Source organism: Eleutherodactylus coqui, chromosome 8, assembly GCF_035609145.1.
Source record: "Eleutherodactylus coqui strain aEleCoq1 chromosome 8, aEleCoq1.hap1, whole genome shotgun sequence".
Lineage (NCBI taxonomy): Eukaryota > Metazoa > Chordata > Amphibia > Anura > Eleutherodactylidae > Eleutherodactylus > Eleutherodactylus coqui.
In genome coordinates this window covers 46,608,680-46,636,291 of record NC_089844.1, presented here as the reverse complement: position 1 = coordinate 46,636,291, position 27,612 = coordinate 46,608,680, and the positions used below count along the sequence as shown (strand labels likewise).

At 39.6% G+C, this 27,612-nt stretch overlaps 1 pseudogene; it reads left to right on the top strand.

Annotated features, from left to right (window-relative positions):
- LOC136576359 (serine hydroxymethyltransferase, cytosolic-like) lies at positions 1-27,584 on the top strand (annotated as a pseudogene).
- The last annotated feature ends 28 nt before the right edge of the window (positions 27,585-27,612 follow it).

Here is a 27,612-nt window from a genome sequence, read left to right as displayed (position 1 = left end):
CTTGATAGGCATTCTGTGAACACAGCCCTGGGTCCTTTCAGAAGACCTCAAGCTACCATGACACCCACACGGCTCCCTGCGATCTCATTGAGGGAAGGGGGGCAATAAGGGACCAACGAACATCGTTCAGGGCATTTAAAGGGTAAATAGCGCCAATCAGCTGCGTGGCTGATTGCAGCCATTACCGGCGGGTGTCAACTGTAATAAACAGCCGGCGCCCTGCAGTGTTAAGGGGTTAAAGAGCGCTTTGCCTTGTACCCTCAGAGCCCGGTACCTGGTTGTTTGGTCCGGCTTCGCAGAGGATTACTCGGACCGGATACAACTCTGGGAGTAAACAGGAATGCTTCAATTCATTAACAGCAAGCAAAGATGTTGAAATGGTGCAGGATTAAAACTGTTTTTGTTCCAGGGGTGAAGTATCTGAGGCAGGATGATGGCCGACTCCCCGGTGATGAATGGCAGGCATGCCGATCTGTGGGCATCTCATAACCAGATCGTCCTGGAACCTCCTGAAACAAATGATCCAGAGGTAAGACATACGAGACGCTGCGCTCTCACTGCACTATAGGCGCTTCTACACAGAAGACGGATCCTCTGCTGGCTGTAATGAGCGACTGACAGTATAGCTGCCAGTCAGTCCTCGTTCTGCCGCTCGCGGTATGGAGGATCACTAGTATTGGGACGACCGGTCACTAATATTGATCATCCTTCACCAGCAGCAGCTCTTGTCAGCAGCCGCCCCCCTAATTACACGGAGGAAGTCCTGCCAACGAATGAGCATTTTTATGCCCCCATGAAAGACCCAGTCAGCCGGTGAGCGAGCGTTCTGAATGTTCATCAGCTGATTGGGGCGCATTCAGGCGGGCCGATGATCGGGGAGATAAACCTTCTGACAAATGTGTGTTCCCATGTAAAAGGGTCTTAAAGAATGAGCTGCACATCCAAAACTCCAAGGTATCTTGGTTCTCTACATCGGGTAATAGATGCTGGGCGCTGACCACTAATGGAATCTATTATGTTGGCCATTGCAGTTGTCATCCAGCTTTCCATGGATTCTGCATGTCATGGAAACCTGCATTATGCCGTGTTACACTCCACAGTATAGGAGGGATTTGTGTCATTCAGGCTGCCTTCACATGGGTGAGAAAATCACGTATTGCGAGACGCACAAATCTCGCACGACTATGAACTACGTTCTTTTGATCCGGGGTAATATACATTCTTTCTTTTTTGTTCTCCTCCCCCGCTGCATGTCCTATGATTGGGTGTTCCCTCAGAACGTCTCACCCGTTGTTTTCAATGGGGCCAGAAAGATCACACAGCGTGCCATGCGAGGTTTCCCATTGGATCGCGACTGTAGTGAAGTTATGGGAGGCAGTTATGACACGAAACGCCTAGCATCCGCAGGGACATCGCACAAGCGTGATATCGGGACGAGTTTCCTTGCCTGAAATATCGCTCAGCTGTGTGAAACTAGTCTCAGTGGAGAAACTAAAGCTAGATGTAACCCTCCTTAAAGTGACCCTCCAGTCCTAGACAAACAAAGATGGCCACACCGGTTCTCTATCTGCTGCACACTGTGAATTAGTACACATCGGTAGTCTAAGACACTACACCTGCTGTGATTGGTCAGAGTTGCCCACACAGGTGAGGCTCATAAAAGGAGAGACGTAAAGACGGGTTCAGTCCCCCCCTTCCTTATTATTTTTTTTCCTTCATTTTGGTTGACTTCTGGTTTGAACAACTGCACATGTGAGCACATCCTTAGACTGCGGCTGCATACTAACACACATGTGAGCACATCCTTAGACTGCGGCTGCATACTAACACACATGTGAGCACATCCTTAGACTGCGGCTGCATACTAACACACATGTGAGCACATCCTTAGACTGCGGCTGCATACTAACACACATGTGAGCACATCCTTAGACTGCGGCTGCATACTAACACACATGTGAGCACATCCTTAGACTGCGGCTACATACTAACACACATGTGAGCGCATCCTTAGACTGCGGCTACATACTAACACACATGTGAGCGCATCCTTAGACTGCGGCTGCATACTAACACACATGTGAGCGCATCCTTAGACTGCGGCTGCATACTAACACACATGTGAGCGCATCCTTAGACTGCGGCTGCATACTAACACACATGTGAGCGCATCCTTAGACTGCGGCTGCATACTAACACACATGTGAGCGCATCCTTAGACCGCGGCTGCAAACTAACACACATGTGAGCGCATCCTTAGACCGCGGCTGCATACTAACACACATGTGAGCGCATCCTTAGACCGCGGCTGCATACTAACACACATGTGAGCGCATCCTTAGACCGCGGCTGCATACTAACACACATGTGAGCGCATCCTTAGACCGCGGCTGCATACTAACACACATGTGAGCGCATCCTTAGACCGCGGCTGCATACTAACACACATGTGAGCGCATCCTTAGACCGCGGCTGCATACTAACACACATGTGAGCACATCCTTAGACCGCGGCTGCATACTAACACACATGTGAGCACATCCTTAGACCGCGGCTGCATACTAACACACATGTGCATCAGATAGTCATAGCGGCTCGGCCGTCTGTCCAGGGCTGGAGGGTCGCTTTAAGGGAGTATTCCGATCTTATACACAGGTGATATGTTGGTAATGTAGGTCAGCACTTTACCATCTCTGGGCTCCTCGCTGGTGGATGAAGTGACGGCAGCACTGATCTAGCACTGTGTCCTGTTCACTGCTTATCCGTGCCCAACAGCGCCCTCACCAGGCGTTGTGCAGAAACTACAGTGTGACTGCGTCACTTATATAGGGCTGGCTACACTTCCCTCACAGACGGGGGTCTTTTGTACATATTCCTGACTGAATAAAGGTTGCCAGAAGCTGTGGACATCCGGGGTATTGTGGATGTGTTGTGGAGAGCTGGATCCGTCACCTGATGGACTTTATTCTACTTTTATCTTCTGGTTTCAGGTTCTCTGCAGACTTTGCAGTGTACACGGCTCTGGTAGAGCCTCATGGACGGATCATGGGACTGGACCTGCCTGATAGGGGCATCTTACCCCATGGGGGGCTTCATGACTGGCAAGAAGAAAATCTCCACCACATCCATCTTCTTTGAATCTATGCCTTACTAGGTAAGCAGCCATTGCAGCGGGTCCTTGCAGAGCTCTAGTGATGGCCGTTACACTGAGTACATCCTTGTATGTGACTTATTTAGTGGTTTCATGCACTCTGTCTATACGGCTCTTCTATTATGAGATGATTTATGCGGCCGCGTTTCACACTCTTAGGCCTCATGTCCACGGGCAAAAGAAGAATTAAAATCCGGGATGCATTGACCACCCGCGGGTAGATAAATACCCGCGGATGGTCAATAAAAGGGATTTTAAAAAAAACGGAGCATGAGAAAATCTGGACCATGCTCCATTTTCGTGCGGGTCTCCCGCAGGCTTGTATTGAAGCCTATGGAAGCCGTCTAGATCCGCGGGAGACCTAAAATAAGAATTAACTCACCCGCAGCGGGCCGGGAGGGTCTTCTCTTCCTCACGACCGGATCTTTTTTGCGTCGGCTCGGCGGATGTGCCCGGCGCATGCGCGCGGCACGCCGGCGAAGTGCCACCGGCGTGCCGAGTTCATCCGCCGGCCGAAAGAGAAGATCCGGCCGTGAGGAAGAGAAGACCTTCCCGGTCCGCTGCGGGTGAGTTAATTCTTTTAAATTCCTATTTTCAGCCCTCATGTCCGCGGGGCAGGAGGGACCTGCTGCAGATTCTCCATGTAGAATCCGTAGCGGGCCTGATTTTCCCCGTGGACATGAGGCCTTATACAGGTGAATCCAAACACCGGTTATATAGACTGCGACAAACTAGAGGAAAATGCCCGCTTGTTTCATCCCAAACTGATCATTGCTGGTGAGTACTACAACCTCCATCATCGATTTACATCAATTCATCAAATGTGTCACCTGTATTGTTGTAAAAGTTTACAATAAAGAGTTTTGAACCTTGTGATATTTTTCCTTTCCCTGTCTAAGGCGTCAGCTGCTACTCCCGGGATTTGGACTATGCTCGGATGAGGGCGATTGCTGATGAAAACAATGCTATTCTCATGGCTGACATGGCGCACATCAGCGGGTTGGTGGCAGCCGGAGTCGTGCCTTCTCCTTTTGAACACTGTGATGTTGTGACCACCACAACCCACAAGACCCTGCGCGGCTGCCAAGCTGGCGTTATCTTTTACCGGAAGGGTGAGTTGTTCTCCTCAGGGAGATGGAATGAGGGACTTCTACGAATGCTGAACTGATGTGATTTCTTCAGGCGTCCGCAGTCTGGATCCAAAGACGGGGAAGGAAATGATGTACAATTATGAGAGCCTGATCAATCAAGCTGTGTTTCCTGGCCTACAAGGTGGACCCCATAATCACGCTATTGCAGGTACGACCCACCGACATTAAATGGGCTTTATGGTGTATCCACCACCCACCAAACGTTTATGGTTTCATCAGATATATTCCACATGGTGATCTATTACAGGTATTGCTGTGACACTAAAACAAGCGATGACCCCAGAGTTCAGGTTGTACCAGAAACAGGTTCTCTCTAATTGCCGGGCGTTGGCAAGTGCATTGGAAGAGCTCGGTTATCACATTGTTACTGGTGAGATTTGTTACAGTTTCCGCATTATGATATTATAGAAGGGAATGTTTTACAGAGCAGATGTGCCGATACACGGGGGGGAATGTAAGAAATCACTGCTGCTCATCAATGAGCGGGTTGTTCACCATGAACAGGTCCACCACTAAGAAACTGTAGGAAGCATGAAGCAATATGTGGCACCCAGTGATATCGGGTGTTTGTTTAAAGGGGTTTTCTGGGTATTCGATATTGTCAAATCAGTGGAGTGGGCTGACTTCTGGCATCAGCTTTTTAATGGGGATGCGATGCTTGGGTGAGCGCTGCGGCCTCTTTATTGGATACCAGACACAGTGTTGCGCAGTGTGTAGTGCTGGTTACTTGTATTGCTGCTCAGTTTCATTCAGTTGAATGGGAATGAGTTATATAAATGTCATGGCACGGATGAATGTGACATCACAGGCTGAGGGCTTATTTACACGAGCGTATACCGGTCAGGTTTTCACGCCCAGCCGATATACGCTTACATCTAAGCAGTTGCCCCCTTCCCTCCCCTCACCGGCTCTCTGCCTCTCTCCTCCAGTCCAGTGTCTGCAATGGGAGTGGGTGGGATGTGGGCGGAGCTAAGCGACACTCTGTCCCGCCCACTCCCATTGCTGGCTATGGACAAGGGTCGGTGAAGCTCCTCCCCTGTTCTGCCTACTCCCATTGAAACCGCTCGAGGGGAGGAGAGAAACAGAGTCGGTGAGTGGGAGGGGGGGGAGTGCTCAGATGAAAGCGTGTAGCAGCCAGCCATGAAAACGACGGCTGATATACGCTCGTGTAAATAAGCCCTCAGGAAGAGGTCCCAGAGCTCACCCCTTCAACACGTGGTTCTAAACTCTGTTACATTGTTTATGGTTTTCGCTTGTCTACTTGCTGCTCCTACTGCTTGCGTACAAACTGGCTAGCTTGGTGCCTGCAGGAGGGGAACAGCTGGTAGGAGGAGCTCACACTTTCTTGCTTAGTGTCTGCCTCCTAGTGGCAGTAGCTATACCCCATGGTCCTAAGCGGTGTCCCCCAATAGACGAGACAGATTTTATTTTAGAGGCTTTAGTGTTTTTTTGTTTTTAGTGTATTTCCTATAGAGAGAAGTATGTTAAACGCCATACCTTAAGCATGCGGCACTTCAAAAAAAGACAACATGGACCCAAAAGAAAATGTGTATATACCAAATGTAGGGAATCAAAGTAAAACACTGAAAGAGCATGGCATTCTGTTTGAGGCCCCACTGTCCACTTGTAGAGCCCTTGAGCAGCCAAAACGACAGAGAATCCCCACAAATGATCCCATTTTGAAAACTAGACCCCTTATCGAATTCTTCTAGGGGTGTACTGCATATTTTGACCCCACAGATTTTGAATAAATCTAAGCAAATCAGAAAGGAAAAAATTGTGATTTTCATTTTTTTGGCAATTGTGTCATTTTAAAAACATTTTTTTTTTTTTTACAGCACGCATCAGAATGAAGACTTTCACCCCAAAATGGATCCCCCTGTTTGTCCTGTCTTCAGAGACATGCCCATTGTGGCCCTAATTGTATGTCTGTATACACAACGGGGCCCAAACCGAACAAAGTATCAAACTTCAACTGTCTTTTAACTTTTACCTGATCGCCATTATCCACTGAGACCGCTCACCGGGGCCCTCGGTCACTGCTACAGGCTCTCGGCTGCCTTTAGTAGCCAGGAGCAAGGAGATTTTACATTTCCCAGGCCCTCCCCAACTACTGCACTTGCATCTGCAATTTTGGCACTGGTGCATGCGCCAAATCTAGGGAGAGAACCACGGATAAAGATCAAAGGACCTCGCCAGAGACCTTAGGTACGTAACTCCCCTCATGGATCGGATCAGAGATGGAAAGTGAAACGTTAACTAGTTTTTAAATTAAAGTGATCGCCGTTATCCATTGGATAGCGACATTCACGTGTAAACTCCAGACTCTCGGCTATATTTGGTAGCCAGGAGCACGGAGATTTTAGATTACCCTGGCAATCCACGGCTTTTGTGCATGCGTCCACCATTTTGGAGATGGGCACGTGTGCAGATGCCGGGGTAAGGTCTGCAGATTAATCCGGGGGCCCTAGGTATATCATTTCATCTCCCCTCATGGATATGATGCACGAGGGGAGATGAAACAAACTTTTTTACACTTTTTTTAAACTTTTACATGATCGCTGTTATCCATTGGATAGCAGCGATCATGTGACCGAGAACCGCATACAGCTGCTCTTGGTGACAGCTCCCTGCTCTCAGCTACTCATACTAGCCAGGAGTAGAGAGTTTTTAAATTTCCTGAGCCTCCTTGCCCTGTGCACTGGCGCCGGCGTCAGGTCCTAGAGGACCAGAACGCCGCGGGACATCACGGAGTATGTCTCTCTAGATGGCAGACAGCGCTGTACATTGCACGGTGGCCTAGATTGGTACTGCATGCTAAGTCTTATTGAATGGTTCAAGACTTGGCCTATATCACTGCGAGTCACTGTGCAGTATACGGAACTATCTGTTTCCTGCAGCCAAATGGCAAGAAGTGGGACAACCCCTCTAACTTGGTTGAAACAACTCTAACTGCTTCTTGTTTTGTCAGAATTACTGGACATAAATGTGTGCTCCGTCACTTCACAGGAGGTTCTAATAATCATCTCATCCTCGTGGACCTGAAGAACAAGAAGACAGATGGAGGAAGAGCAGAGAAGGTCCTTGAAGCCTGCGCCATTGCTTGCAACAAGAACACCTGCCCAGGTGAGTGCAGCTCTATTGGAGGTGTGAAGTAAGTGATACAACTATGGAAACGGGGCAGCGGATCCGTATCCTGTGGATTCATGAGGAACTAAACCTGATTAATGTCAGTCAGAGGTTCGGATGTGAAATCTATTTTGAAGTCTTTCTAAGCCACGCAGACTGCACCATGTCATTGATGAATGTTTTCCGCTACCTGTGCCCTCGGCAGGTGACAAGAGGGCTCTTCATCCCAGTGGCCTTCCCGAGGATTCCGAGAAGACAACTTCAAGAAAGTTGCACATTTCATTCATCAAAGTGAGTAGTTCATGTTATGTGGATGTTCCCACACATGGGCTGCATTCAGACAACTCCAACGTGAATGGCAGATGCTCCCAAGTAGCCTTACTAAGAGCCGCTGCAGGAATATGCTTTATCAGCCATCTGATGAATTGTGTGAAGTTCACCGTATTTGGTGCACTTTATTTTGTGGTGATAGGAAAGTACTAAATCTGCCGGCATCCTGCTACAGTGGCTGGAATCAGAGTTCTCTACTACACCAAAATCCTAATACTTCGGAGAAGAAAGATTAACACTTTATTTAAACCTCGTGGCGGGAAGACCATTGTTCCCTGTTGAGTATATACCCGCACCCGTATGCAATTATATTGCTTAGCGATGATGCGTATACACGCCGCCCATATGCAACGCTATAGGTAATATAAACAAAAAAAAAAATACAAGGTGTACTCTTCATGACTGCCTGCGTGAGTACAAGCCCATTCACAGTGCAATTTTGCCGCCATATGCAGACGTACATAGGATCACGGCCAGTAAAGCGCTGCAGGAGCCCTGTGGCACTTAACGCTTTTGGCCGTGTGAGCCCGATCATACATGTTGTAGCAAATCACGACTGATGCGATGGCTTCCGTGATGCCACTGATCACACATAGTGGGTGATAAGGGGGGCATATAAACAGTAACACTCCCCCAGAGAAATACAAGGGAAGGTCCGGGGAACGTGGAGGCCAAGGAAGCAGTTCACTGACGTCACCATGTGCCTGACCAACCCATCTGTTTGGTAGTCGCCTATCGAGCTGACTTCTCACTTCACCCGTCCTGTTGGAAGATGAACCCTGGGATTTCCTGTTCCAGCTGCGGCTGAAGCCATATCCGTAGCGTCCAGGTACGAAATCCCCAATTGTTTCATCAAGAAAGAAGAAGTGGCCGTAGACTGTCCTGCAGGTTATAGCGCACAACACATTCACCTCGGGGGAGTCCTTACGTACATATTATAGTAGTTATATTCTTGTACATAGGGGGCAGTATTATAGTAGTTATATTCTTGTGCATAGGGAGCAGTATTATAGTAGTTATATTCTTGTACATAGGAGGCAGTATTATAGTAGTTATATTGTTGTACATAGGAGCAGTATTAGAGTAGTTATATTCTTGTACATAGGGGCAGTATTATAGTAGTTATATTGTTGTACATAGGAGCAGTATTAGAGTAGTTATATTCTTGTACATAGGAGGCAGTATTATAGTAGTTATATTCTTGTACATAGGGGGCAGTATTATAGTAGTTATATTGTTGTACATAGGAGCAGTATTATAGTAGTTATATTGTTGTACATAGGAGGCAGTATTATAGTAGTTATATTCTGGTACATAGGAGGCAGTATTATAGTAGTTATATTGTTGTACATAGGAGCAGTATTAGAGTAGTTATATTCTTGTACATAGGAGGCAGTATTATAGTAGTTATATTCTTGTACATAGGGGGCAGTATTATAGTAGTTATATTCTTGTACATAGGGGACAGTATTATAGTAGTTATATTCTTGTACATAGGGGGCAGTATTGTAGTTATATTCTTGTACATAGGAGGCAGTATTATAGTAGTTATATCCTTGTACATAGGGGGCAGTATTATAGTAGTTATATCCTTGTACATAGGGGGCAATACTATAGTAGGTATATCCTTTTACATAGGAGGCAATATTATAGTAGTTATGTTCTTGTACATAGGGGGCAGTACTATAGTAGGTATATTCTTGTACGTAAGAGGCAGTATTATAGTAGTTATATTCTTGTACATAGGGGGCAGTATTATAGTAGTTATATTCTTGTACATAGCCAGCAGTATTATAGTAGTTATATTCTTGTACATAGGGAGCATTATTATAGTAGTTATATTCTTGTACATAGGGGGCAGAATTATAGTAGTTAAGTTCTTGTACATAGGGGGCAGTATTATAGTAGTTATATTATTGTACATAGGAACCAGTACTATAGTAGTTATATTCTTGTACATAGCCAGCAGTATTATAGTAGTTATATTCTTGTACATAGGGAGCATTATTATAGTAGTTATATTCTTGTACATAGGGAGCAGTATTATAGTAGTTATATTCTTGTACATAGGGAGCAGTATTATAGTAGTTATATTCTTGTACATAGGGGGCAGTATTATAGTAGTTATATTCTTGTACATAGGGGGCAGTATTATAGTAGTTATATTCTTGTACATAGAAGGCAGTATTATAGTAGTTATATTCTTGTTTATAGGGAGCAGTATTATAGTAGTTATATTCTTGTACATAGGGGGCAGTATTATAGTAGTTATATTCTTGTACATAGGAGCCAGTATTATAGTAGTTATATTCTTGTACATAGGGAGCAGTATTATAGTAGTTATATTCTTGTACATAGGGGGCAGTATTATAGTAGTTATATTCTTGTACATAGGAGCCAGTATTATAGTAGTTATATTCTTGTACATAGGGGGCAGTATTATAGTAGTTATATTCTTGTACATAGGGGGCAGCATTATAGTAGTTATATTCTTGTATATAGGAGCCAGTATTATAGTAGTTAGATTCTTGTGCATAGGGGTCAGTATTATAATATGTATATTCTTGTGCATAGGGGTCAGTATTATAGTATGTATATTCTTGTGCATAGGGGGCAGTATTATAGTAGTTATATTCTTGTACATAGGGGGCAGTATTATAGTAGTTAGATTCTTGTACATAGGGGGCAGTATTATAGTAGTTAGATTCTTGTACATAGGGGCAGTATTATAGTAGTTATATTCTTGTACATAGGGGGCAGTATTATAGTAGTTATATTCTTGTACATAGGGGGCAGTATTATAGTAGTTATAGTCTTGTACATAGGGGGCAGTATTATAGTAGTTATATTCTTGTACATAGGGGGCAGTACTATAGTAGGTATATTATTGTACATAGGAGGCAGTATTATAGTAGTTATATCCTTGTACATAGGGGGCAATACTGTAGTAGTTATATTCTTGTACATAAGAGCAGGATTATAGTAGTTATATTCTTGTGCATAGGGGGCAGTATTATAGTAGTTATATCCTTGTACATAGAGGGCAGTACTATAGTAGGTATATTCTTGTACGTAAGAGGCAGTATTATAGTAGTTATATTCTTGTACGTAGGGGGGCAGTATTATAGTAGTTATATTCTTGTACATAGGGGGGCAGTATTATAGTAGTTATATTCTTGTACATAGGGGGGCAGTATTATAGTAGTTATATTCTTGTACATAGGGGGGCAGTATTATAGTAGTTATACTCTTGTACGTAGGAAGTAGTATTATAGTAGTTATATTCTTGTATATAGGCAGCAGTATTATAGTAGTTATATTCTTTTATATAGGCAGCAGTATTATAGTAGTTATATTCTTGTACATAGGGGGCAGTATTATAGTAGTTATATTCTTGTACATAGGGGGCAGTATTATAGTAGTTATGTTCTTGTACATAGGCAGCAGAATTATAGTAGTTATATTCTTGTACATATTAGTCAGTATTATAGTAGTTATATTCTTGTACATAGGGGCAGTATTATAGTAGTTATATTCTTGTACATAGGGAGCAGTATGTTAGTAGTTATATTCTTGTACATAGGGGGACAGTATTATAGAAGTTATTTTCTTGTATATAGGCAGCAGTATTATAGTAGTTATATTCTTGTACATAGAAGCAGTATTATAGTAGTTATATCCTTGTACATAGAAGGCAGTATTATAGTAGTTATATTCTTGTACATAGGCAGCAGTATTATAGTAGTTATATTCTTGTACATAGGGAGCATTATTATAGTAGTTATATTCTTGTACGTAGGAAGCAGTATTATAGTAGTTATATTCTTGTATATAGGCAGCAGTATTATAGTAGTTATATTCTTGTACATAGGGAGCAGTATTATAGTAGTTATATTCTTGTACATAGCCAGCAGTATTATAGTAGTTATATTCTTGTACATAGGGAGCATTATTATAGTAGTTATATTCTTGTACATAGGGAGCAGTATTATAGTAGTTATATTCTTGTACATAGGGAGCAGTATTATAGTAGTTATATTCTTGTACATAGGGGGCAGTATTATAGTAGTTGTATTCTTGTACATAGGGGGCAGTATTATAGTAGTTATATTCTTGTACATAGGGGGCAGTATTATAGTAGTTATAATCTTGTTTATAGGGAGCAGTATTATAGTAGTTATATTCTTGTACATAGGGGGCAGTATTATAGTAGTTATATTCTTGTACATAGAAGCAGTATTATAGTAGTTTTATTCTTGTACATAGAAGCAGTATTATAGTAGTTATATTCTTGTACATAGGGGGCAGTATTATAGTAGTTATATTCTTGTACATAGGGAGCAGTAGTAGAGTAGTTATATTCTTGTACATAGGGGGCAGTATTATAATAGTTATATTCTTGTACATAGGGGGCAGTATTATAGTAGTTATATTCTTGTACATAGGAGCCAGTATTATAGTAGTTATATTCTTGTACATAGGGAGCAGTATTATAGTAGTTATATTCTTGTACATAGGGGGCAGTATTATAGTAGTTATATTCTTGTACATAGGAGCCAGTATTATAGTAGTTATATTCTTGTACATAGGGGGCAGTATTATAGTAGTTATATTCTTGTACATAGGGGGCAGCATTATAGTAGTTATATTCTTGTATATAGGAGCCAGTATTATAGTAGTTAGATTCTTGTGCATAGGGGTCAGTATTATAATATGTATATTCTTGTGCATAGGGGTCAGTATTATAGTATGTATATTCTTGTGCATAGGGGGCAGTATTATAGTAGTTATATTCTTGTACATAGGGGGCAGTATTATAGTAGTTAGATTCTTGTACATAGGGGGCAGTATTATAGTAGTTAGATTCTTGTACATAGGGGCAGTATTATAGTAGTTATATTCTTGTACATAGGGGGCAGTATTATAGTAGTTATATTCTTGTACATAGGGGGCAGTATTATAGTAGTTATAGTCTTGTACATAGGGGGCAGTATTATAGTAGTTATATTCTTGTACATAGGGGGCAGTACTATAGTAGGTATATTATTGTACATAGGAGGCAGTATTATAGTAGTTATATCCTTGTACATAGGGGGCAATACTGTAGTAGTTATATTCTTGTACATAAGAGCAGGATTATAGTAGTTATATTCTTGTGCATAGGGGGCAGTATTATAGTAGTTATATCCTTGTACATAGAGGGCAGTACTATAGTAGGTATATTCTTGTACGTAAGAGGCAGTATTATAGTAGTTATATTCTTGTACGTAGGGGGGCAGTATTATAGTAGTTATATTCTTGTACTTAGGGGGGCAGTATTATAGTAGTTATATTCTTGTACATAGGGGGGCAGTATTATAGTAGTTATATTCTTGTACATAGGGGGGCAGTATTATAGTAGTTATACTCTTGTACGTAGGAAGTAGTATTATAGTAGTTATATTCTTGTATATAGGCAGCAGTATTATAGTAGTTATATTCTTTTATATAGGCAGCAGTATTATAGTAGTTATATTCTTGTACATAGGGGGCAGTATTATAGTAGTTATATTCTTGTACATAGGGGGCAGTATTATAGTAGTTATGTTCTTGTACATAGGCAGCAGAATTATAGTAGTTATATTCTTGTACATATTAGTCAGTATTATAGTAGTTATATTCTTGTACATAGGGGCAGTATTATAGTAGTTATATTCTTGTACATAGGGAGCAGTATGTTAGTAGTTATATTCTTGTACATAGGGGGACAGTATTATAGAAGTTATTTTCTTGTATATAGGCAGCAGTATTATAGTAGTTATATTCTTGTACATAGAAGCAGTATTATAGTAGTTATATCCTTGTACATAGAAGGCAGTATTATAGTAGTTATATTCTTGTACATAGGCAGCAGTATTATAGTAGTTATATTCTTGTACATAGGGAGCATTATTATAGTAGTTATATTCTTGTACGTAGGAAGCAGTATTATAGTAGTTATATTCTTGTATATAGGCAGCAGTATTATAGTAGTTATATTCTTGTACATAGGGAGCAGTATTATAGTAGTTATATTCTTGTACATAGCCAGCAGTATTATAGTAGTTATATTCTTGTACATAGGGAGCATTATTATAGTAGTTATATTCTTGTACATAGGGAGCAGTATTATAGTAGTTATATTCTTGTACATAGGGAGCAGTATTATAGTAGTTATATTCTTGTACATAGGGGGCAGTATTATAGTAGTTGTATTCTTGTACATAGGGGGCAGTATTATAGTAGTTATATTCTTGTACATAGGGGGCAGTATTATAGTAGTTATAATCTTGTTTATAGGGAGCAGTATTATAGTAGTTATATTCTTGTACATAGGGGGCAGTATTATAGTAGTTATATTCTTGTACATAGAAGCAGTATTATAGTAGTTTTATTCTTGTACATAGAAGCAGTATTATAGTAGTTATATTCTTGTGCATAGGAGCAGTATTATAGTACTTATATTCTTGTACATAGGGAGCAGTAGTAGAGTAGTTATATTCTTGTACATAGGGGGCAGTATTATAATAGTTATATTCTTGTACATAGGGGGCAGTATTATAGTAGTTATATTCTTGTACATAGGGGGCAGTATTATAGTAGTTATATTCTTGTACATAGAAGGCAGTATTATAGTAGTTATATTCTTGTACATAGAAGGCAGTATTATAGTAGTTATATTCTTGTTTATAGGGAGCAGTATTATAGTAGTTATATTCTTGTACATAGGGGGCAGTATTATAGTAGTTATATTCTTGTAAATAGAAGCAGTATTATAGTAGTTATATTATTGTACATAGAAGCAGTATTATAGTAGTTATATTCTTGTACATAGAAGCAGTATTATAGTAGCTATATTCTTGTACATAGAAGCAGTATTACAGTAGTTATATTCTTGTACATAGGAGCAGTATTATAGTAGTTATATTCTTGTACATAAGGAGCAGTAGTAGAGTAGTTATATTGTTGTACATAGGGGGCAGTATTTTAGTAGTTATATCCTTGTACATAGGAGCCAGTATTATAGTAGTTATATTCTTGTACATAGGGGCCAGTATTATAGTAGTTATATTTTTGTACATAGGGGCAGTATTATAGTAGTTATATTCTTGTACATAGGAGCTAGTATTATAGTAGTTATATTCTTTGTACATAGGGGGCAGTATTATAGTAGTTATATTCTTGTGCATAGGGGGCAGTATTATAGTAGTTATATCCTTGTACATAGAGGGCAGTACTATAGTAGGTATATTCTTGTACGTAAGAGGCAGTATTATAGTAGTTATATTCTTGTACATAGGGGGGCAGTATTATAGTAGTTATATTCTTGTACATAGGGGGGCAGTATTATAGTAGTTATACTCTTGTACGTAGGAAGTAGTATTATAGTAGTTATATTCTTGTATATAGGCAGCAGTATTATAGTAGTTATATTCTTTTATATAGGCAGCAGTATTATAGTAGTTATATTCTTCTACATAGGCAGCAGTATTATAGTAGTTATATTCTTGTACATAGGGGGCAGAATTATAGTAGTTATATTCTTGTACATAGGCGGCAGTATTATAGTAGTTATATTCTTGTACATAGGGAGCAGTATTATAGTAGTTATATTCTTGTACATAGGCAGCAGTATTATAGTAGTTATATTCTTGTACATAGGGGCTGTATTATAGTAGTTATATTCTTGTACATAGGAGCAGTATGTTAGTAGTTATATTCTTGTACATAGGGGGGCAGTATTATAGTAGTTATATTCTTGTACATAGAAGCAGTATTATAGTAGTTATATTCTTGTACATAGAAGGCAGTATTATAGTAGTTATATTCTTGTACATAGAAGGCAGTATTATAGTAGTTATATTCTTGTATATAGGGAGCATTATTATAGTAGTTATATTCTTGTACGTAGGAAGCAGTATTATAGTAGTTATATTCTTGTATATAGGCAGCAGTATTATAGTAGTTATATTCTTGTACATAGGGAGCAGTATTATAGTAGTTATCTTCTTGTACATAGCCAGCAGTATTATAGTAGTTATATTCTTGTACATAGGGAGCATTATTATAGTAGTTATATTCTTGTACATAGGGAGCAGTATTATAGTAGTTATATTCTTGTACATAGGGAGCAGTATTATAGTAGTTATATTCTTGTACATAGTGGGCAGTATTATAGTAGTTGTATTCTTGTACATAGGGGGCAGTATTATAGTAGTTGTATTCTTGTACATAGGGGGCAGTATTATAGTAGTTATATTCTTGTACATAGGGGGCAGTATTATACTAGTTATATTCTTGTACATAGGGGCCAGTATTATAGTAGTTATATTTTTGTACATAGGGGCAGTATTATAGTAGTTATATTCTTGTACATAGGAGCTAGTATTATAGTAGTTATATTCTTTGTACATAGGGGGCAGTATTATAGTAGTTATATTCTTGTGCATAGGGGGCAGTATTATAGTAGTTATATCCTTGTACATAGAGGGCAGTACTATAGTAGGTATATTCTTGTACGTAAGAGGCAGTATTATAGTAGTTATATTCTTGTACATAGGGGGGCAGTATTATAGTAGTTATATTCTTGTACATAGGGGGGCAGTATTATAGTAGTTATACTCTTGTACGTAGGAAGTAGTATTATAGTAGTTATATTCTTGTATATAGGCAGCAGTATTATAGTAGTTATATTCTTTTATATAGGCAGCAGTATTATAGTAGTTATATTCTTCTACATAGGCAGCAGTATTATAGTAGTTATATTCTTGTACATAGGGGGCAGAATTATAGTAGTTATATTCTTGTACATAGGCGGCAGTATTATAGTAGTTATATTCTTGTACATAGGGAGCAGTATTATAGTAGTTATATTCTTGTACATAGGCAGCAGTATTATAGTAGTTATATTCTTGTACATAGGGGGCAGTATTATAGTAGCTATATTCTTGTACATATTAGTCAGTATTATAGTAGTTATATTCTTGTACATAGGGGCAGTATTATAGTAGTTATATTCTTGTACATAGGAGCAGTATGTTAGTAGTTATATTCTTGTACATAGGGGGGCAGTATTATAGTAGTTATATTCTTGTACATAGAAGCAGTATTATAGTAGTTATATTCTTGTACATAGAAGGCAGTATTATAGTAGTTATATTCTTGTACATAGAAGGCAGTATTATAGTAGTTATATTCTTGTATATAGGGAGCATTATTATAGTAGTTATATTCTTGTACGTAGGAAGCAGTATTATAGTAGTTATATTCTTGTATATAGGCAGCAGTATTATAGTAGTTATATTCTTGTACATAGGGAGCAGTATTATAGTAGTTATCTTCTTGTACATAGCCAGCAGTATTATAGTAGTTATATTCTTGTACATAGGGAGCATTATTATAGTAGTTATATTCTTGTACATAGGGAGCAGTATTATAGTAGTTATATTCTTGTACATAGGGAGCAGTATTATAGTAGTTATATTCTTGTACATAGTGGGCAGTATTATAGTAGTTGTATTCTTGTACATAGGGGGCAGTATTATAGTAGTTGTATTCTTGTACATAGGGGGCAGTATTATAGTAGTTATATTCTTGTACATAGGGGGCAGTATTATACTAGTTATATTCTTGTACATAGAGGGCAGTATTATAGTAGTTATATTCTTGTACATAGAAGCAGTATTATGGTAGTTATATTCTTGTACATAGAAGCAGTATTATAGTAGTTATATTCTTGTACATAGGAGCAGTATTATAGTACTTATATTCTTGTACATAGGGAGCAGTAGTAGAGTAGTTATATTCTTGTACATAGGGGGCAGTATTATAATAGCTATATTCTTGTACATAGGGGGCAGTATTATAATAGCTATATTCTTGTACATAGGGGGCAGTATTATAGTAGTTATATTCTTGTACATAGGGGGCAGTATTATAGTAGTTATATTCTTGTACATAGAAGGCAGTATTATAGTAGTTATATTCTTGTTTATAGGGAGCAGTATTATAGTAGTTCTATTCTTGTACATAGGGGGCAGTATTATAGTAATTATATTCTTGTACATAGAAGCAGTATTATAATAGTTATATTCTTGTACATAGAAGCAGTATTATAGTAGTTTTATTCTGGTACATAGAAGCAGTATTACAGTAGTTATATTCTTGTACATAGAAGCAGTATTACAGTAGTTATATTCTTGTACATAGGAGCAGTATTATAGTAGTTATATTCTTGTACATAGGGAGCAGTAGTAGAGTAGTTATATTCTTGTACATAGGGGGCGGTATTTTAGTAGTTATATTCTTGTACATAGGGGGCAGTATTATAGTAGTTATATTCTTGTACATAGGAGCAGTATTAGTTATATTCTTGTACATAGGGGGCAGTATTATAATAGGTATATTCTTGTACATAGGGAGCAGTATTATAGTAGTTATATTCTTGTACATAGGGGGCAGTATTATAGTAGTTATATTCTTGTACATAGGGAGCAGTATTATAGTAGTTATATTCTAGTACATAGGAGCAGTGTTATATTCTTGTACATAGGGGGCAGTTTTATAGTAGTTATATTCTTGTACATAGGGGACAGTATTATAGTAGTTATATTGTTGTACATAGGGGACAGTATTATAGTAGTTATATTCTTGTACATAGGAGCAGTAGTAGAGCAGTTATATTCTTGTACATAGGAGCAGTAGTAGAGTAGTTATATTCTTGTACATAGGAGCAGTAGTAGAGTAGTTATATTCTTGTACATAGGGGCAGTATTATAGTAGTTATATTCTTGTATATAGGGAGCAGTATTATAGTAGTTATATTCTTGTACATAGGGAGCAGTAGTACAGTAGTTATATTGTTGTACATAGGGGACAGTATTATAGTAGTTATATTGTTGTACATAGGAGGCAGTATTATAGTAGTTATATTCTTGTACATAGGAGCAGTAGTAGAGTAGTTATATTCTTGTTCATAGGGGGCAGTATTATAGTAGTTATATTCTTGTATATCGGAGGCAGTATTATAGTAGTTATATTCTTGTATATCGGAGGCAGTATTATAGTAGTTATATTCTTGTACATAGGGGGCAGTATTATAGTAGTAATATTCTTGCACATAGGAGCAGTATTATAGTAGTTATATTCTTGCACATAGGAGCAGTATTATAGTAGTTATATTCTTGCACATAGGAGCAGTATTATAGTAGTTATATTCTTGCACATAGGGGGCAGTATTATAGTAGTTATATTCTTGCACATAGGGGGCAGTATTATAGTAGTTATATTCTTGTACATAGGGGGCAGTATTATAGTAGTTATATTCTCGTACATAGGGGGCAGTATTATAGTAGTTATATTCTTGTACATAGGGGGCAGTATTATAATAGGTATATTCTTGTACATAGGGAGCAGTATTATAGTAGTTATATTCTTGTACATAGGGGGCAGTATTATAGTAGTTATATTCTTGCACTTAGGAGCAGTATTATAGAAGTTATATACTTGTACATAGGGGGCAGTATTAAAGTAGGTATAATCTTGTAGTTAAGGGGCCATATTCATCTTAATTTGACTACTGAACATAGTCCAATATAGGTGCCTAGCAGTCCCCAGCATTTGCCTGACTGCTGCTTTATTTATTCAAGAGGTGCATGGGACCCTGTTCTTCTGATAAATAGTAGACCCCACTAATCAAACATATATCCTCTATACCTGTAGTGTAAAAAATTCAGATTGATGAATAAAATAATTTGCAGCCTTCACTGCCCCCTGTTGGATGGCCTGGGATATAGCTACACATGCAGGTTTGGATGTGTGTATCCACTGTGGCTGAGCAGAAATGATAGTAAATTAAATCAGTAATCTAAAAAAGCTTTTATCAAAACCGTTGAAATAAATAATGGAGCCGTTGCCTATAACAACCCTTCCAAAGGGCCCAAGGCCTCTGAACAGTAAGTGCTGATCTGGTTGCTGTGGGCCAATCATCTGCGTTTTTAATGCACTAGTTTTAATAAATCTCATCTCTCATTCACAGACCAATCGAGAAGCAGCTATACAAGGAGAATCTACCAGTAGCAGCTATTCAATTTAGAAGTCCAAGTTGTGCATTGTGGTCACATGACTCATTAGCCGTGGAGAAATCTAGATGTACCTATGAAGACCCTCTAGCGATCTCTAGGATGCCAGTCACACAGGAATGCTTCCAGGTTGTTATGCTACAACAGCCATACACACTGGTCAAAGAGGTTTCCTTTGCATTAGAATGACACTCAGGGGCTGGCTGCCAAATTTTAACCTGGGGGCAAGCACACAGCACTGGTCCTTGTGTGGAGACCCTTATGCATGAAAAACAGGAACTGTGTGCAGAAATTGTCAGATACACATAAGAGACATCTGGCTGCAGAATGCAAATACTTTTTGTCTCTGACACCAGGGTAGACAGTTTGGTATGTTAGTGCATGGGAAAGGGGTTATGCAGAGGTGGTACATCTGGGACAACCCCTTTATTCATATTAATCCTTGCCTTTGCTGGCCTTAATATGTAAATGTAAAAAGTACAATATACTGCAGTACTGAAGTATTGCAGTATATTGTAGAAGTGATTAAACAATTGCAAGTTCATGTCCCTTAAGAACACAAAAAAATGTACAATTTAAGTGAAATAAAATGTAAAAAAAAATAAGTGGAAAATTAAAAAAAAAAATCCTTTTCTCATTTTTCCACAAAATGATAAAAAATAAACACAATTGTCACCGCATCTGAAAAAGCCTGAACTTTCTAAGTATCACATTTTTTATCTCACACAGTAAACACTGTCAAAAAAGAAAAATACATAATGCCGAAATAGCATTTTTGGTCACCCCACTGCACAATAAAAATAAATAAAAACTGATGAAAAGTTGTTTGTACTCAAAAATGGTAGCATTCAAAACTACGGCTCGCTCTGCAGAAAACAAGTCCTCACACCCCATCGATGGAAGAGTACAGGTGTCGGGGGGCTCAGAATATAACTACAGAAAGCATCTTTCTTTTTCAAAAAAAGGGATTTTTTTTTTAAAAAGTAGTAAAACCTAAAAAAAACTCTATAAATATAGAATCGCTGTAATGGTACTGACATATAGAATGAAGTTAAGGTCATTTTTAAGTCACTATGTACACTACAAGAGCAACCTCCTCCAACCCCCAACCCCCCTCGAAATGGTATGTAGGCATTATTTTCCATTTCACCCCACTGAAAAATGTATATATTATACGGCACATTAAATGTTACCATTAAAAAGTACAACTTGTCCTGCAAAACCAAACCAGCAGAAAGTGATGAGTTGTAAAATAAAACAGTTCTAGCTCTTGGATAGAGGAGATGAAAAAAACGGAAACTCAAAAAATTTCCAGTAGTTAAAGCATTAAATGTGACGCCTTTTATATAAGGATATCCATATAGTGAATCTGCAGTTACATCTGTCACCATGGCGACAGCATCAGTGACCGACCAATAGGATCGCAGCATTGGTGTTTGAAAGTCTTCCAACTGTCACTTGTGCTCAGTCTGTTAGAGCTCAGCAGTGAGTGACGACGGACAACCGCACGTTTCTGCGTGATCTCAGGTAATGGAATGATGTCTCTTCTATGTTCTAAGGGGTTGTGCCAAGGTATAAGTTTATCCCAAATTATCAGTGGGGGGCCGATGGCTCCATTCACTCAGGGACTGACCAGAACTGTGTTCTTGGGATCGGTGGGTTTCCCAGCAGTCAGACCCCCGCTGATCATAAAGTTACCCCCTCCTGTGGATCCTGTGGAGAGGGGGCTCTTTATAGCTTGGCACAACCCCTTTAATTCAGAGTTCTGGAAAGTTCCTGCTGGCTCTGTTGTATTATCTCCCTGTAATGTAACCCAAAGACGTCTCCGGTATAAGGACTTGTGGGTGGAGCCGGGGCGGTTATGTAATGAACAAATATTTTTGTCTCTATACCACTTATTTTGTGGGGTCTCGTATTTTAGGTGTGCTATGAACAGGGGGTCGCAGTCACTTTCTAAACTTCTGAGGGCGCTATGGAGCTCATGAACCTCCTTAAATCAATTGGCATTGAGCTCTCCTACTCCGACAACGGTGGGGGTCCGGTATACTAACATGATCTGATTATATGAGGATAGCGCCCCCTAGTGCCATTCACAGGGTTCCCTCCTTTCATAGCACAGACCTGCTGGTGATCAGTTGATTACATGGATCCTGCAGCTATCACCAGGTGACTGCCCCCAGCAGGATTAGTGTAGCACTACATGGTGCTCATGTAAATAACTGGGTGTCATGTAATACAGGGTCGCTCAGTCTTACAGAGCAGGAACCCATCTTTAACCCCTTGAGGACACAGCCATTATTTGCCTCTTCATTTTCATGTTTTGTGTCTCCCACTTCTAAGTGTCATAATGTTCCTATTTTTTTGTCGTTTTATTTTTTTTTCATGGCGGTTATAGTTTTTAATGTTACCATTTAATGTACCAAATAATGTCCTGTAAAACTTATATAAGTACTGTATATGCAGCATAGCTGTGTGTATATGAGTACTCTGTATATGCAGCATAGCTCTGTGTGTATATATATATACTGTATATGCAGCATAGCTTTGTGTATATATGTACTGTATATGCAGCATAGCTCTGTGTATATATGTACTGTATATGCAGCATAGCTCTGTGTATATATGTACTGTATATGCAGCATAGCTCTGTGTATATGAGTACTCTGTATATGCAGCATAGCTCTGTGTGTATATATATATATACTGTATATGCAGCATAGCTTTGTGTATATATGTACTGTATATGCAGCATAGCTCTGTGTATATATGTACTGTATATGCAGCATGGCTCTGTGTATATATGCAGCATAGCTCTGTGTATATAAGTACTGTATATGCAGCATAGCTCTGTGTATATATGTACTGTATATGCAGCATAGCTCTGTGTGTATATATGTACTGTATATGCAGCATAGCTCTGTGTGTATATATGTACTGTATATGCAGCATAGCTCTGTGTGTATATATGTACTGTATATGCAGCATAGCTCTGTGTATATATGTACTGTATATGCAGCATAGCTCTGTGTATATATGTACTTTATATGCAGCATAGCTCTGTGTGTATATATGTACTGTATATGCAGCATAGCTCTGTGTATATATGTACTGTATATGCAGCATAGCTCTCTGTGTATATATGTACTGTATATGCAGCATAGCTCTGTGTATATACCGGCGTATAAGACGACTTTTGAACCCCGAAAAATCTGCTCTGAAGTTGGGGGTCGTCTTATACGCCGGTAATACAAAAAAAAAAGTGTAAAAAAAAAAAAATCATTACTCACCTCCCCCGGCGTTCTGTCGCGCTCCGGCAGGATGTCGCTCGCTCCTCGTCCCCGGTGCAGCATTGCTTTCTGAATGCGGGGCTTGAAATCCCCGCCTCCAGAAAGCTAATACACACGCCGTCAGCCAGTTACAGCCATTCAATGACCTCATTGAATGGCTGTGATTGGCTGAAGGCGCACGTGTGTTAGTAATCACACCCATTCAATGATGTCATTGAATAGTGTGATTGGCTGAAGCCACGTGTGTTTTAGCCAATCACAGCCATTCAATGATGTCATTGAATGTCTGTAACTGGCTGACGGCGTGTGTATTAGCTTTCTGGAGGCGGGGATTTCAAGCCCCACATTCAGAAAGCAATGCTGTGGCGGGGACGAGGAGCGAGCGACATCCTGCCGGAGCGAGCGACATCCTGCCGGAGCGCGACAGAATGCCGGGGGAGGTGAGTAATGATTTTTTTTTTCTCCACTGTATTACCGGCGTATAAGGTGAAAGTTGGGGGGTCGTCTTATACGCCCCGTCGCCTTATACGCCGGTATATACGGTAAGCACTATATATGCAGCATAGCTCTGTGTGTATATGTACTGTATATGCAGCATAGCTCTGTGTGTATATATGTACTATATATGCAGCATAGCTCTGTGTATATATGTACTGTATATGCAGCATAGCTCTGTGTGTATATATGTACTGTATATGCAGCATAGCTCTCTGTGTATATATGTACTGTATATGCAGCATAGCTCTCTGTGTATATATGTACTGTATATGCAGCATAGCTCTCTGTGTATATATGTACTGTATATGCAGCATAGCTCTGTGTATATATGTACTGTATATGCAGCATAGCTCTGTGTGTATATAAGTACTGTATATGCAGCATAGCTCTGTGTGTATATATGTACTGTATATGCAGCATAGCTCTGTGTGTATATATGTACTGTATATGCAGCATAGCTCTGTGTGTATATGTACTGTATATGCAGCATAGCTCTCTGTGTATATATGTACTGTATATGCAGCATAGCTCTCTGTGTATATATGTACTGTATATGCAGCATAGCTCTGTGTATATATGTACTGTATATGCAGCATAGCTCTGTGTATATATGTACTGTATATGCAGCATAGCTCTTTGTGTATATAAGTACTGTATATGCAGCATAGCTCTAAAAATTTGTAAGTGGGGTAAAGTGAACTTGCGGATTTCTGATCGCTCATACAGTATAATGCAATATTATGGTATTGCATTATACTATATTTAAACAGCCTGCCTATTGAGGAAAAAGATACAAACTCAATGCAGATGTTGTCTGATGGAAAGGCACACACTAGCTATGAATGATAGTTGCATCCAAGAGACTCAGGTACTACGTGCATTAGACAGCACGCTGTCCATGTGCTATCTGATGTAAACGGGCACAGCACACCTACATGCATTGGCATATGCTATTTCATGTCTGTGAAATGGACAGGAAAACAGCATGTAATTAGTTTTTTTTACCGCAGATGATTGATCTGTGTGAAAATCTGTCAATGTACATGTACTCATAGCCCAATAACGGGCCATGTGCTGTCCGTCGACTTACGCCAAATATACTTGTATGCAGGGGGTTTAGTCAATTTGACCCCAGTGCGGTAAGACCACAGCACTAACCACATTGCCGGCGCAGGGGTTTGGTACGTTACACATTACATATAGTGACTTGTGCCGGAAGAACTTTTCTCACCACTTTTTTCTTTGTGCTTTGGATGTGATGCAGATTATCAGAAACAATGTGGTCTACAGAGATTAGCAGCCTCGGCTTTCGATCAGGTAAGACTCTTCATTATCTTTATCATCTGCTGTCAGGGATAGCTCTGCCAGGGCCATGACAACAGGTAGGCAGGGGGCAAAATAATTAACCCAAGCAAGGGTTCAGGGTGCACCCAACATGTTTTGGCACAACAGCTGCCTTCGTCTGGGGCGCCCCCTTGCATGGGTTAAGTATTTTCATTTATGATTTCATGAATTTGTGATTACAGTAAAGATATTGTTTTATATTATGGTGTGATAGGCGTTTTCCTTTTTTGGTTTATGTCCTCTTGTGTAGCCACATTTAAGGGTTTGTACATTAGACGGTATATACAGTCAAGTGCCCTGCTGGTACATTTGATTCCAACATAAACCACTGATGGAAGGCTGGAATACCTTCCGATGTATAGGAATACCATGGGATATGTAGCTTATAGGCTCCCACTTTAATAAAACATATACAGGGTAGTATATATAGATTTCTCTTGTATAGGTGTATATTGAGTTGTGTTGTTTACCATACGATTCCATGACTCAAAAATGGTACTGAGATCTACTGACCGAACAGAGGCTGAAGGGAGGCTCTTTTGGTCTCTGTTGGGTGAGTGGATCCTGATGGATACGTTTGGCACATTTATTGATTGATGCAGTGAGGACACAAGGCACACAGCAGTTGTGAACTTGACCTTAGTGGTGAGCTCAGATTATAAAAGATTGCCCACCTGGACAACCACTTCTCTAAAACATATTGTCCCGGGGATCGGTAATTGCAGCCGGTTTGGATAACTGACCTTTTATACGTCCTACTCTGAGCAGTGAGCAGGTTACATATATTGGTCAGTTTTGTGCCTCTTCCTCTACATTCATGATTGAGCTCATTATCTGCTTGTTCCTTCTCTTCAGCTTATGCCAGCGTCACGTCGGCGGAGGAGTACCGACTGGTGATGAAATGTATGCAACTCCTACCGTCCCCTCTCTTCAAGAAGGAGGTGAGTAAACGTGCCAGCTATCATGGAGATGTATATATGTAGTCACCTGAGCACATAATGTACTGATCCACTCTTTTTTAAGCGCCTCATGCCAACAAACCCTGAAGCCCAGAAACAATATCGGCCAACTATTAAAGAAGTCATCAGACCAAGACCAACAAGGGAAGAGTTGGCACTGCGAGCAAGAGCAGCCATCGCTCGCATGCTCTGTGAAGGGCTGGAGGATGAAGACGAGGAAGAAGAGGAGAGGAAAAAAAGATGAGGAAGAAGAGATGAAGGAGGAGGGAAGAGAGGAAGAAAAAGAGGAGGACATAGAGGATGAGGAGGAAAGAGAGGAAGAAGATCCTGAGGATGAGGAAGAAGAGGACCAGGAATCCAGCAGTGATGTTCCATCTGACCCACTGAGAGGGATTCAGGACCGGTCACTCAGAAGAAGCAGGATCAGGCAGCGCTCCATCCACCACGGCAGCCCCCGCATGTGGGGCAAGAAGAACATCATGTGGACGATCCTGTGAAGCACCCTTCACCTCTGAACTATTGTAGTAACATCAGCAATAGTAATAATAATATAATAATAATCTTTATAATAGTAATTATAGTAACAAAAATAAATTAATAGTAGAATAATAAAAATAAGATCAGCAATAATAGTAGGAAGGGATTTGATCCGGGGTTCTAGGACCGATCGCCTTTTCTCGGGGTCAAGAAGGAATTTTTCCCTGGTCACCAATTGGCTGAATGTGTCCAGGGTTTTTTCGCCTTCTTCTGGATCTAAAGTTTTAGGGTCAGGTATAGTGTGATATTAGTAATGGTGGAATAATAATAGTATTAGCATATAACTGATAATAGTGTAATATTAGTATTTATAAACAATAGTAATAATACTCCTTAAAATCATAATATAATAGTGTTAATAAGGTTTATAATATAATATTAACTAGGAATTTGTTAATTACTTTAGAGGCTTTGATCCGGGGTTCTAGGACCGATCGCCTTTTCCTGGGGTCAAGAAGGAATTTTTCCCTGGTCACTAATTGGCTGAATGTGTCCAGGGTTTTTTCGCCTTCTTCTGGATCAATAACTATTGCATTAGGGTTAGTGTAATATTACTAATAGTGGAGTATTAATAGTAGAAGCAAGCGTAATAATAGTGTAATACTAGTAATTATAAAAAATAATTACCTTCTATGTAAACAATGTAATAATAGTAGTTGTAGGTTAAATAATATAACAGGAAATTGTAAATTCTTTCAGAGGCTTTGATCCGGGGTTCTAGGACCGATCGCCTTTTCTCGGGGTCAAGAAGGAATTTTTCCCTGGTCACCAATTGGCTGAATGTGTCCAGGGTTTTTTCGCCTTCTTCTGGATCAACAATGTTAGGGTTAGACATCTTAGAATTAGTAATAGAAAACCATAGTACACTGATAATAACAGTAACCTTATAATACTAGTGATAGGGTAAAAATGGTCTAATGATTGTAGCAGTAGTCTGATAGCTTTATATACAACATAATAGCGTTAGAGTAACAATAGCATAATAGTAATAATAGTGATGGAATAATAATAGTAGAATGATAAAACTAGTGATATTATAACAACAGTGATAGGAAAACAGTGTAATAATACTAGCGATATAATAAAAGTATATACTGGAAATAAACAACCTTAGAAATATATCCTGTG